Here is an 11,472-nt window from a genome sequence, read left to right as displayed (position 1 = left end):
GATTTAACCATATACTACACAGAACTGACTTGTTAAATACCACTCCTCCCTTGCCCTTGGCCTCCAGCATTACTCCCTAGAGTAGTAGTACATGCAGGGAAGACCTAACTATTGGGAGAAATACCTAACATTTTTCTAGGGTAGAACCCTCACTAGTCCAAAAAGGGTCCTTTTGTAAAGGTGTTTAGGAAGCTAGACACTGCAACTTGATTAATATTGGGGACATTTGTTTGGAGTAAATTTAGCTCTGGGAGCAGCACTGTTTAACGCAGGAGGAGTTCCACCAATTGCCCCAATTCCTTCCAAAGTAGCAGCTTGACTAAAGTGTTCAGTTGTTGGTGGGGTCAATCCCAAGGTTCCATAGTGGCAGGTCCTGGATGAGCTGGGAGGAGCAGGGGGCATGGCGCCTCTGTTGTTTATGCCCATGGCCACTCCCATAGCCATCTGACCCATCTGTTACCTCCTGCTCTCTCAAGTTAGGGAAGGCTCCCTTGAATCCTTCCTGCTGTTGCTTCATCATTTCTTCCTGCTGCCACCACATGCCTTCCTCTTGGCACCCGTGCTCTTCCTCTGTCAGCTCCAGTTGCTTTCGTTTTCTCCCCTCTTGGTTGTGTATCTCTTCCATCCTCTGAGGTTCTTCTTGGTACCTCATCAAATTCTGCTTCATTACAATGACCTGGTGCTCATGGTGGGCAGCCTCCATCTCCATCTCCAGCTTCTCACTAGCGTCCTTGATGTTGTGGTTCACTTGGTCCTGTTGCTTCTCCGTCTCCATGAGTGCCTTCGAGCCCACGGCATACTCATACTCAAAGGACTCAGGCTGTGAAATCTGGGTGGCTTTTCTTGCTTCTTGGGACATTGCTGGTTTTTTATAACCAGCTTCTCTGGAAGTCCCTCTTTATCATCTAACTGGTCAGAGAGGAACCTTCACTACATCTGTCCAGAGCTTTCTGAGAAGTTGACTTTCCTGAGAACTCAGCAGTGCCTTTTCCTGAGGGCCTTCCTCATCATCAATGACTATGACTACAGCCCTTTCCACCTGGCCGAACACAGAAAAAGCTTCTTCCAACAGTTCGTTGGACACGTACTGAGGAAGGTTTCTGACCATAAGAGATGCACTATGGGAGTCAAAGCACACACACAGCTGCTTTCCATGGTGTGACATATTGTCCAGATCTCTTTTGGCAGTCTTTGCTAGGGTTTGTGTTTCCAAGAGGATAAAGCCAAAGCATTTGACCTTGTGAATGAAGGCTCAATCTGACTTAGCATATTTCTCAAATACTTTCTCATTTCCTCTTCAGTGGAATCAGGAGGAGGACTGACCACAAAGAGAAAGCTATGCTGTGTGAAGGTCTTCTCTCCTGGTTTCCTGAAATTCCTCAAGTCAATAGCCAAGCCTCCATTTTGGCTGCTGGTCTGTTGCCCATTTGCAAGTATTGGTGGTGGTGGTGGGTCTTGTTGCTGCTGGTGGTGATGTTGCTTACTTGGGGTATGATTTTGTTTCTCTAACTTAAGATTTTATTGCTCTGCTTTTTTTATACCCTCAACTTCAATTGAAGACAGTAAAGTGCCTCCTGGTCTTCTCTAACCTCAACTTCCTCTCCCTACTGTTCTTTCCTCTGAACAATGGCAACAGTGCTTGGTATGTTTTTCAAGCTACTAAGATAGATTCACACCACACTGGACCATGTGGTATATGGCTCCCAATGCACTGAGCTTAATCACTGCAGTATGAGCCTGACCATCAAATTACTTTTTATTTTTTTTAAGGGAGATTTTTGCTATAGAGGGTACATGCGCTCACTGGAGAGACAGAGAGACTGAATGCAAAAATAATACACTCCCCTGCTCTAGAGGGATGACTGCCACAGTCTCTTCTCATCCATTCTCCTCTTGTGAGTTTAGGCATACACATGTATGTGCTCAGCCTGAGTTTAAGCCACCATAGGATTTGAACCATGGTCAACTACATAAGAGTCCAGTGACATAACCATTATGCCATCTACTAGTCCCCAAAGTACAATTTTTATAAGATGTTTGATAGGACTTTTAAAAATATATGACAAAATAAAATTAAATGACAAAAATTAAAAATATAAATTTTATTTCTCAATCTCATCCAGCCTAAGATGCTCTTGTAGGTGTTGCTACCGTTTCGATTATCCATAAAGAACTGAGAATCCTGTAAATTTAACATGTCAATATAGTCCTTCTCGCATTATTAACTGAGAAAAATTAGGTGCTCAAGGACTTTTTAAACTTATTATTTATTTTTGAGGGGAGGAAAGAAAGACAATAGTTTTTTCTTTTCTTTTCTTTTCTTTTTTTTTTTTTTTTGAGAGGTTTTTGCTATAGAGCACGTGTGCTCACCAGACAGACAGAGAGACAGAAAGCGAGAAATCACCCCCCAGGTGGGATGGCCATACCACAATCCCTTCTCCTCCATTCTCCTCTCGGGATCTTGGGCATGCACATAGACGCGCCCGGTGTGAGTTTTTTAAGTCACCGAGTCCAGGATGCGAACCGGGGTTGACCATGTGGGAGTCCAGCAACATAGCCATTACACTAACTGCTGGTCCCAAGACAATAGGGTTTCATACCTTGATTCTCTTCCAGCCTTCTCACCCCACAGGTTCATCAACAGCAGATGTTATCATTATTTGGTCCTTCAAGAATCAACAAGCAAAATGACTCGAAAGCTTTGAACATCTCCAAACACTGCTGCTGCTGCTGATTATCTATGCCCTTGACCAGTCTTCCTTTGCTTTGACTGCATCACTGCCACATCTCAGCAGCCATTGCTTTATTTATACTTTGTACTTTGTCTTCAATATTATATTGATAAAGTCATATGTCATCCCCTATTATAATTTTTTGAAGAAAATCCTTCAGAATTTTTATCTTTGTCATTTGAATGGCAGAGGGTGAGAGGTAGGGAATAAGGGAGGAGAAAAAAATGAAGCAAAATATATAAGAAACAAGAAAAGGAAAATTATTTATTGATGGTAATGTTTACAGTAATATCCTTGATCGAGACAATATACAGTTTATTCTGGCTGAAAAATCTCATTTTGCATACTGTACTTATGTACAGTAAATGAATGTAATTACATAAATTTAAAATAAATAAATAATAAGAAATTTCCACTTCAAGGTTTGCTCTTTTCTACAGCAGATCAGGGTGCAATAATTTTGATACCTAAATTTAGTTTTCAGCCAGAATTGTGTCAGTGGAATTCATTGGTTTATACATGATGTTATCTGTTGTTTCTGCTATTAAATTAAGGCATGGTCATCTTAAATTAAGGCATGAGCATTATGAATTTTGTTCTCACAAATTGTTGTGTATTGCCTGATACTGCAGGCATCATCTTCATCATGATAGTGGCCCTACTTAAAATGAGTTATCTATTTGAAAATTGCTGATTTTTCTGTTAGGTATTATCTCTATATATTTCTAAAAATATAATTATTTAATTGCATTTCTTATTATATTTCTTATTTCTTCTTCTTGTTATTATTATTTAACTTGCTCTAAGGCACATGTGCTCACCAGAGAGAGAGAAAGAGAGAAAGAAGGAAGGAATATGAGAAAGTAAGCAGCCAGGTCTAAGACTTGAACCATGGTCAACCATATGAGAGTTCAACATCTTAACCATTATGTCACTTCTGGCCCCATCCCATAAATTTTTTTCACCTAGCCAGACACTTGTGTTGAAAGAGAGTCTGTATGTACTATCTCATTCTTCAGCTTTTCCAGGTAATTCTCAATGTGATTTAAAACTTACTCTTTTGAATCCCACTTCTGGGTATCTACCAAAAGGACAGGAGAACTCTCAGTCGAAAAAGTGCTTGCACATCAATGTTTATTGCAGCATTATTATGATTGCCAAGACAAGGAACCAACCTAAATATCCACAAACAGGTGAATGGATTGGAAGAGTGTGGCATATATACTCTTTGGAATACTTCTCAGCCATAAAAAAACAAGACCCTGGCATTTGATAGAAAGTGGTCAGATATGGAGGATCTATTGCTGAGTGAAGCAAGCCAGATATGAAAGAAAGATACTGTATGTATCCACTTAATATATACCAACTATCCACACTCTATGGTAGAGAGCGAAATATTGGAGGACATAAAAGCAGTGAAAATAGTTAACGAAGATAAGACAGTGTGGAATGGGGTGGGGGAGAAGAGAAGAGTATAGAGAAGATAGCAAGAGAACAAATAGAGAGGCATGAGATCAGTAGGACACAGATATGGCTTATTACCTATTGATGATGACATGTATAGTATTCTCAACTGGATTGGTCTGAGAAACATTTCATGTTGGGTAAAGTCTTTTTTACAAGCAAAATGAGAAATAGTAATTGACTATTTAAAAAATAATTGGAATAATAATAATGATTGGGAAAAACAATGAAAAGATATTGGATGATGAAATGGAGATTTTAATGTCTCTGTATTGACTGATGTGCATAGTATTCCTTCTGGAAAAAGAAATGTAATACACTGTAAAGTTATATGTGATTCAATGTAATATAAACAAGATTATGACGATAATAAATAAATTAAAAAAAGGTCTTTTGCAAACTCTCAAAACCAAGCATCAGAAGAAACATCAAGATTAGAATCGTCAGGATAATTTTTTTCCAAATACCCTTTCTTTTCAATTTCAAAAATCCTCTCTCCTTTTTGCCAAGATGGCGCCGAAAGCGAAGAAGGAAGCTCCTGCCCCTCCCAAAGCTGAAGCTAAAGCTAAGGCTTTGAATGCCAAGAAGCTAAAGCTAAGGCTTTGAAGGCCAAGAAGGACGTGCTGAAAGGCATCCACAGCCACAAAAAAAAGAAGATCCGTACATCACCCACCTTCCAGAGGCCCAAGATGCTCAGGCTGCAGAGGCAGCCTAAATATCCTTGGAAGAGCGCCCCCAGGAGAAACAAGCTTGACCACTATGCCATCATCAAGTTCCCCCTGACAACCGAGTCTGCCGTGAAGAAGATAGAAGACAACAACACACTTGTGTTCATCGTGGATGTCAAGGCCAACAAGTACAAGATCAAACAGGCTGTGAAGAAGCTCTATGATATTGATGTGGCCAAGGTCAACACTTTAATCAGGCCTGACGGAGAGAAGAAGGCGTATGTGCGACTGGCTCCTGATTATGATGCTCTGGATGTTGCCAACAAAATTGGGATCATCTAAAGCAAGTCCAGCTGGCTAATTCTAAATACACATTTTTCCACCATAAAAAAAAAAAATCCTCTCTCTTGCCATACAAATATTTTTTTCAAGTGATTTATAGAAATATAGTTCCAATGATATAAAATATCTGTTAATTGAGCTACTTTCTTCAGCAACTCTTCATCTTCAAAGTGCTCTGACAAATATAGCCTGTGATTTTCTTGAAGACTCTTACTATTCACCTTTCAACTCAAACACTTCTCAGAACTTGCTAAAAATTCTTGATGAGTTACTGATGTCCACTTGTGTCAGGTTTCCTTTATCCAATTTCTTACAGTTTTTAAAACACTCTGAGCAAAATATTTTTGAGTTAAAGTTAACCACATCTTGTCATCACCTACAACTATTTCTTTTCAGCTACAAGAGTTTTTGACAGCAGCATTTCACTGTAAAGGAAGAAGTGAATTAAATCAATCTTCTTTTTTGTGAAAAGGAGAGGCAAAATCCTTACATGGAGACAAACATCATTACAGATGCAAACACAGTAATTCCAAGACAGACACTTTGATTCCAGATAGGAAGACAAACCATTAAATGCATCCTGATGTTGGCTTGTTTTAGGTAGTTATTTGTTGCAGAATAAGTAGTATTGAATTTTACCACGATTCACAAATTGAACAAATACTACAGCGTGGCATTTAATAGGTAAAATCTGTTGAATCATCAACCTGGGTTGAGAAGATGTTTTTAGTTTATTACATAAAACCTCTGCAGCCTCAGGTGACATGTCATCAATATATTGATGTATCTTACTGCCTGTATGTGGAATCTTTTCAGTTTCTCATTTTGCTCCATTGTGTCAGCATTTATTTTCTCTAATTTTACACTTTCAGATTATTAGGTTCTCACGAGCTACATAACTTTTTTTTTTAACTTTTGGCCATTAAGTTCTACATTGTAAAAATTTGGTGTTTTGAGTCTGTTCCCCAACTATCCTTTACGTTTGAGATCGTAGTGGTTAAATGAAGCAACCAGAACTTTTACTTATACAATGTTTATATGTAACTATTTGTTTCTTTAATTTTGTTGGTGTTCTCGCTGCTTTTTAAAGATGCTTGTCATGTACAATAGCATAAGACTTCTCAAAATATTAACCCATGGAAATCAATTGTAAGTAACTGAGTGTAGGGACTGGTTTTGTGTGTGTGTTGCTTGTGATAGTAGTGTTGTGAAATGACTCAGGTGATGCTTACTCACTGTAGTTAACCTTATGGAAATTGTCTCGTAGCAAAGGCTTAGAATTCTTTTCTCTCATTTTGCTTCTTCCCTCATCTGTATATTATTTAATTCATTTTTTCTTCTTTTTCTTTAAAAATTTCTCTATGATACACAGAGAGAAAGAGTACTATCAATAGGGTCTCCCCATACCATAATCCTTCTCCCAGCCTTCCAGACACTCAGTATTACAGGTATGTACTACTGCACCTGTGTGTAACGGTTGACCTAGAATCTGAATCTAGGCCTTCTATGGAGCTCCACTATTGAGCAGCAGGGGCCTACAGCATGTATCACGATGGCTGGGCCTACTGCCTAATTCTTTAAGTAGAAAATTTAATAATTACAATAGTAATAAGGTATTATTAAAATTCAGTTCAAGTAGTCACAGTAAAACTTATAGAAATGTATTTTGCCAAATTGGAATAATCAATATTCTCGTACTCTCTGCTATAAACTCAGTTAAAAATTTTAACATTTAAAAAATATCCAACATTTAAGATAAATTGCATTTATTTTACTATTTTTCGTATGATCACACAGTTTGATGAACCACAATATTTTATTAAAAACAATGTTTTTTCACTCAAAAAGAAGTTCTACTTACCAAAATTATAAAAATTTTCTCTATCTCTCTAAATCTGTCTCCTTTCTTTTTTCTTTCAATTTGATTTTAAATACATTGAGCCTTTGAATAATGACTTTATTTAAACACAGAGTACATGAAGTAATATTATACAACTTTATGCTGTTTTATAAATTATTCTTCTAATTTTGTTTTCTTCATTTTTTTCATTTTATATTGTACTTTAGTAGTTGCTTTATTTTAAAATTAGTTAGAAATCTTAAAGTCAAATACTTAAAACACAGAACAATCCAGATATTGAAGATTTTGGAGGATTTTTTTTTTTTTGAGAGAGATTTTTGCTATTGAGCTCATGTGATCCCCAGAGAGAGAGAGAGAGAGAGAGAGAAAGTGAGAATTCACTTCACTAGAGGATTGGCCAGGCTGAAATTCCTTCTTCTCTGCTTTTCCTGGGATTTTGGGCATGCACACACAGACCTGGTGTGAGTTTAAGCCACGGAGTTTGGGATGCAAACTGCTGTCAACTACGTGGGAGTCCAGCAACATAGCCATTACGCTAACTGCTGGTTCCCAGGAAAAATATTTTTATCCATGGTAACAATAATACAAAGATTAGGATAATAGATTGAGATGGCAAAGAAGTGATGAGTGCCCATAAAAAATTCACTTTTAATTGTTTTGACTTACTCAGTAAATTGGGTATAACTACTAGCTATGAATGTGTTAGACCATGCTGAAGCATATGAAAACAGAAAATTTGCTTGTATTATTTAAAAGAGTGAGAAAGAGATAGGAGTAATACCTTTAGACCTAAAATAAATTGGTTTATTTTTATGAGTATTCAATATTTGTTCAAGAAAAAATTCTACAAATCTTTTGTAATTTTTCTTCACTGTTTCTACTGTATTTTTTCCCATTTGGTCTGATGTTAATACTAAATTGTGTATGTCAGCAGTGAAAATTTTATTTTTTCCCAAGTTTGAATTTTAAATCCATTTTTAAGTGTGGTGATTTACTCATAGGCAAGTCTGAAATAAAATATTGAAAGAACCATCTGGGCTTGGATATTTTTGGAAATAATATTTTACCAATTTTTCAAAATATATTATGGTCTTCTCAGATTTTTTTCTCTTTTGAATAAATAGTTATCACTTATATTTTGGGAAATTTGCCATTCAATTTTATCATAGAACCTAATTTATCTTTTAATTGAAAATGAGCAATAAAAACTATATTTTTCTCTAGTCATAACTATTATTCACGGTGCTATTTTTGCTGAAACAAACTGTCTTTCTATGAAATAAAGCCAAAAAATAAAATATATTGATCAGTGATAAAATATTTGTCTTTATTTTATGTTGCTAGGCCTAAATAATACAAATTAGGCAATTTATAAAGAATAGAGGTTTACTTATCTCATGGTCTGGAGATTAGGAAGTCTAATATCAAGGTGAGGGACTTCTTGATTTGTAATGGCATGGCAGGAAGCAATCACATGAAGAGGCAGGGCCAGCCAGCATCAGGGAGCAAGAGAGGGCTGTTTTTACAACACGCTTTCTCCATAACTCATTAATCCACCACAATAGGTTAACCCATTCTTATGGACTCTGTATTCTTGACCCAATCACCTCTTGTTTGGTTTCATCTCTTAATATTGATGTAATTGGGGCCGTCTGGTGAAGCAGAGGTTAAGGCAGCTGTATATCACATGATCAACTCTATGGTTTGAGTCCTGAACCTGGTGGCAATGAGAGAGAGAGAGAGAGGAGAATGAAAGAGAAGGGATCACGGTGTGGCTATCCCTCCTGGGGATGATTTCTCACTTTCTCCTCTCTCTCTCTCTCTCTCTCACTCTCTCAGTCTCGCTCTCTGGTGAGTGCATATACCCTATAGCAAAAAAACTAATAAACACACACACACACACACACAATCTGTAATGACAATGAGCTTTAATATGACAATTACTTAGGACACTTTGTCCCTAGCAATATTGAAATATATTTATTTTACATGTGAAAATAGATAATCCAGTAAACATTTCATTTATATTCATGTATTTTAGCTATTTAGAATTTATCTCTGTTCTGCCAAGAATTCAACAACCAATGAAAACTAACCCTGCTTACATTTTTAAGTAAACATAATTTTGACTCTTTCATGACAGGTCTTTAAATCTTTTCATCAACTAAGTCCACTTTAAGAAGTGTGTTTAGGGTCAGTCAGTAATGTGGTGATTAAGGTGACTGTATTCCACATAACTAACTGTGTGGTTTGAGTCCAGACATGATGGATTGAGAAACACGGTGGGAGCAAAAATCGTGAAAGGAGAGAGTTGGAGAAGATACTGCAGTGTTACCATTTCCAATAGGGGATGCTTCCTCATTCATTTTCTCTTTGTCTCTCTCTCTATCTCTCTCTCTCACTGTCTCTGGTGAGTGCAAACACCCTCTGACAAAAAAATAAAAGAAAAAAAAGTATGTATGTTTATACTATTGGAAGCATGGATGATTTAACACATTTTACATGTTACAATACCTGGACAAAATAAGATAAGTTAAATATAGAACTGTAACCTTTGCTTCAATTTTGTTACTTTTGTATATTTAAACCTGACTGTTAATGCACTTTTGCTGATTTAATTACCTGCACAATCATACTTAATTGCTTTCTGTGTCGTATAATGTTCAATAAAGCAAAGCAATGAAGCAAAAAATAGCAAGACCTCTTAGAAAGGTTAAAAGGAAACCTGTATTAGGACAAGAGTAAATAACACCTCCATGCTAATTACCAGTGAATGTCTGAAATTATAAATAGTGAAAATTCTCATTAACACAACTAAAAGGTAAATTTAGATTTTTATGATCAGGTAAGTAAATAAAACTTGGTAGTGGTAGTCACAGTAACTCTTTTTTTTTTTTTTTAGAATCATTTTATTTAATTTTATTTATTTATTTAATTAATTTGACCAGAGACTGACAGAGAGAGAGAGAGAGAGAGCGCTACCAGGTCCAAGACACAAACCATGGTTGATCATGTGGGAGTCCAGTGCCCTTAACCACCACGCCACCTGCTGGCTCCAGGTAATCATACGAACCCTTAATGTTAATTTCTCCTATTTTTAAAAACTTTACTCCAGTGATTTCTCTCAATACTGGAACAATAGGCATTTTGAATTTCAGTTCAGTTTCCAATAAAGACTTAAAGAATGAGTCCACTATTTCAAATATGTATTTACTAAAATGTAAGGGCATAGGGACCAGCAGTTAGCATAATGGCTATGTCGCTGGACTCCCATGTAGTCAACTGCGGTTCACGTCCTGGACCCAGTGGCTTAAAACTCACACTGGCGCGTGTGCATGCATGCCCAAGATCCCGAGAAGAGAATGGAGGAGAAGGGATTGCGGTGTGGCCATCCCCCCTGGGGGGTAATTTCTCGCTTTCTGTCTCTCTGTCTCTCTCTATCTGTCTGGCGAACACACGTGCCCTATAGCGAAAAACCTCTCCCCCCCAAAAAAGAAATGTAAGGGCATAATAAAGAATATGAGCATGTAATATAATTAATATACATTAAAATATACATTTTACTAAGTAATGGGCATTAATTATATAAAACTTTCTTTTTTAAAATCAAGAAACTCTTCAGTTCATTTCTATACTCCATTTGTTTCTATATCAGAGACACGATTAGTACTATTCATTTTCCTGAAGAAATAACCTATGATTGCATGAAAACTACATATTTACAAACTCTTAAAAAAACTAATTAAATTAGCCTCGAGACCTTTTAAAATTTTATCATCAGGATGGTTACTGTTTAAGTGGAGCCAATAATTCTGTTTCAAGCTTTACCGAGATCAAAGGACTCCAAACTTCTGAGAAACCAAATGCTCTCTCTCATTATCAGTGTATATAGACTTTTCCTCAAAAATTCTAGATGTCATATTCTCATAAAAAGGTATTTTGCTTTCTATTTGTTTATTATGTGAAATTAACAAGTGAAATACATGTATACTTGTGTAGAGCATGATAATAGATACATATATAAACACATTATGGAATGGGTTAATCAAATTAATTAGCTTAATCAGATTAATTAGCATATTCATTTTCTCAATAGTGATTTTGTTTTGTGGTGAGAACACATAAAAGCTACTCTCACCATTTTTCAAGTATATAAATATTGTCATTGACTGCAGTCACCCTGTTATACTGTAGACCTCTTGTACTTACTCTATGTAACTGAAATATTTTATCCTTTGTTCCAAATCTCCCAATCTATCTACTCCCCAGACTTTGCTAACTAACATTTTGCTCTCTGGTTCTATGATTTCTCCTTTTTTAGATTCCATACATGGGTGAGATCATGCAGTACATGTTTCTGTGCCTGGCTTATTTCACTTAGCAAAACGTCCTCAGGATTCTTCCA

General features: G+C 36.5%; 2 pseudogenes; one reads left to right on the top strand and one right to left on the bottom strand.

Moving 5' to 3' along the window:
- Positions 1-210: 210 nt before the first annotated feature.
- LOC102480488 (non-POU domain-containing octamer-binding protein pseudogene) lies at positions 211-10,944 on the bottom strand (annotated as a pseudogene).
- LOC106736123 (60S ribosomal protein L23a pseudogene) lies at positions 4,699-5,262 on the top strand (annotated as a pseudogene).
- Positions 10,945-11,472: the final 528 nt, after the last annotated feature.

The sequence above is a fragment of the Tupaia chinensis genome, unplaced genomic scaffold, assembly GCF_000334495.1.
Source record: "Tupaia chinensis unplaced genomic scaffold, TupChi_1.0 Scaffold000658_1, whole genome shotgun sequence".
NCBI lineage: Eukaryota > Metazoa > Chordata > Mammalia > Scandentia > Tupaiidae > Tupaia > Tupaia belangeri.
This window is presented reverse-complemented; position numbering and strand designations above follow the sequence as displayed.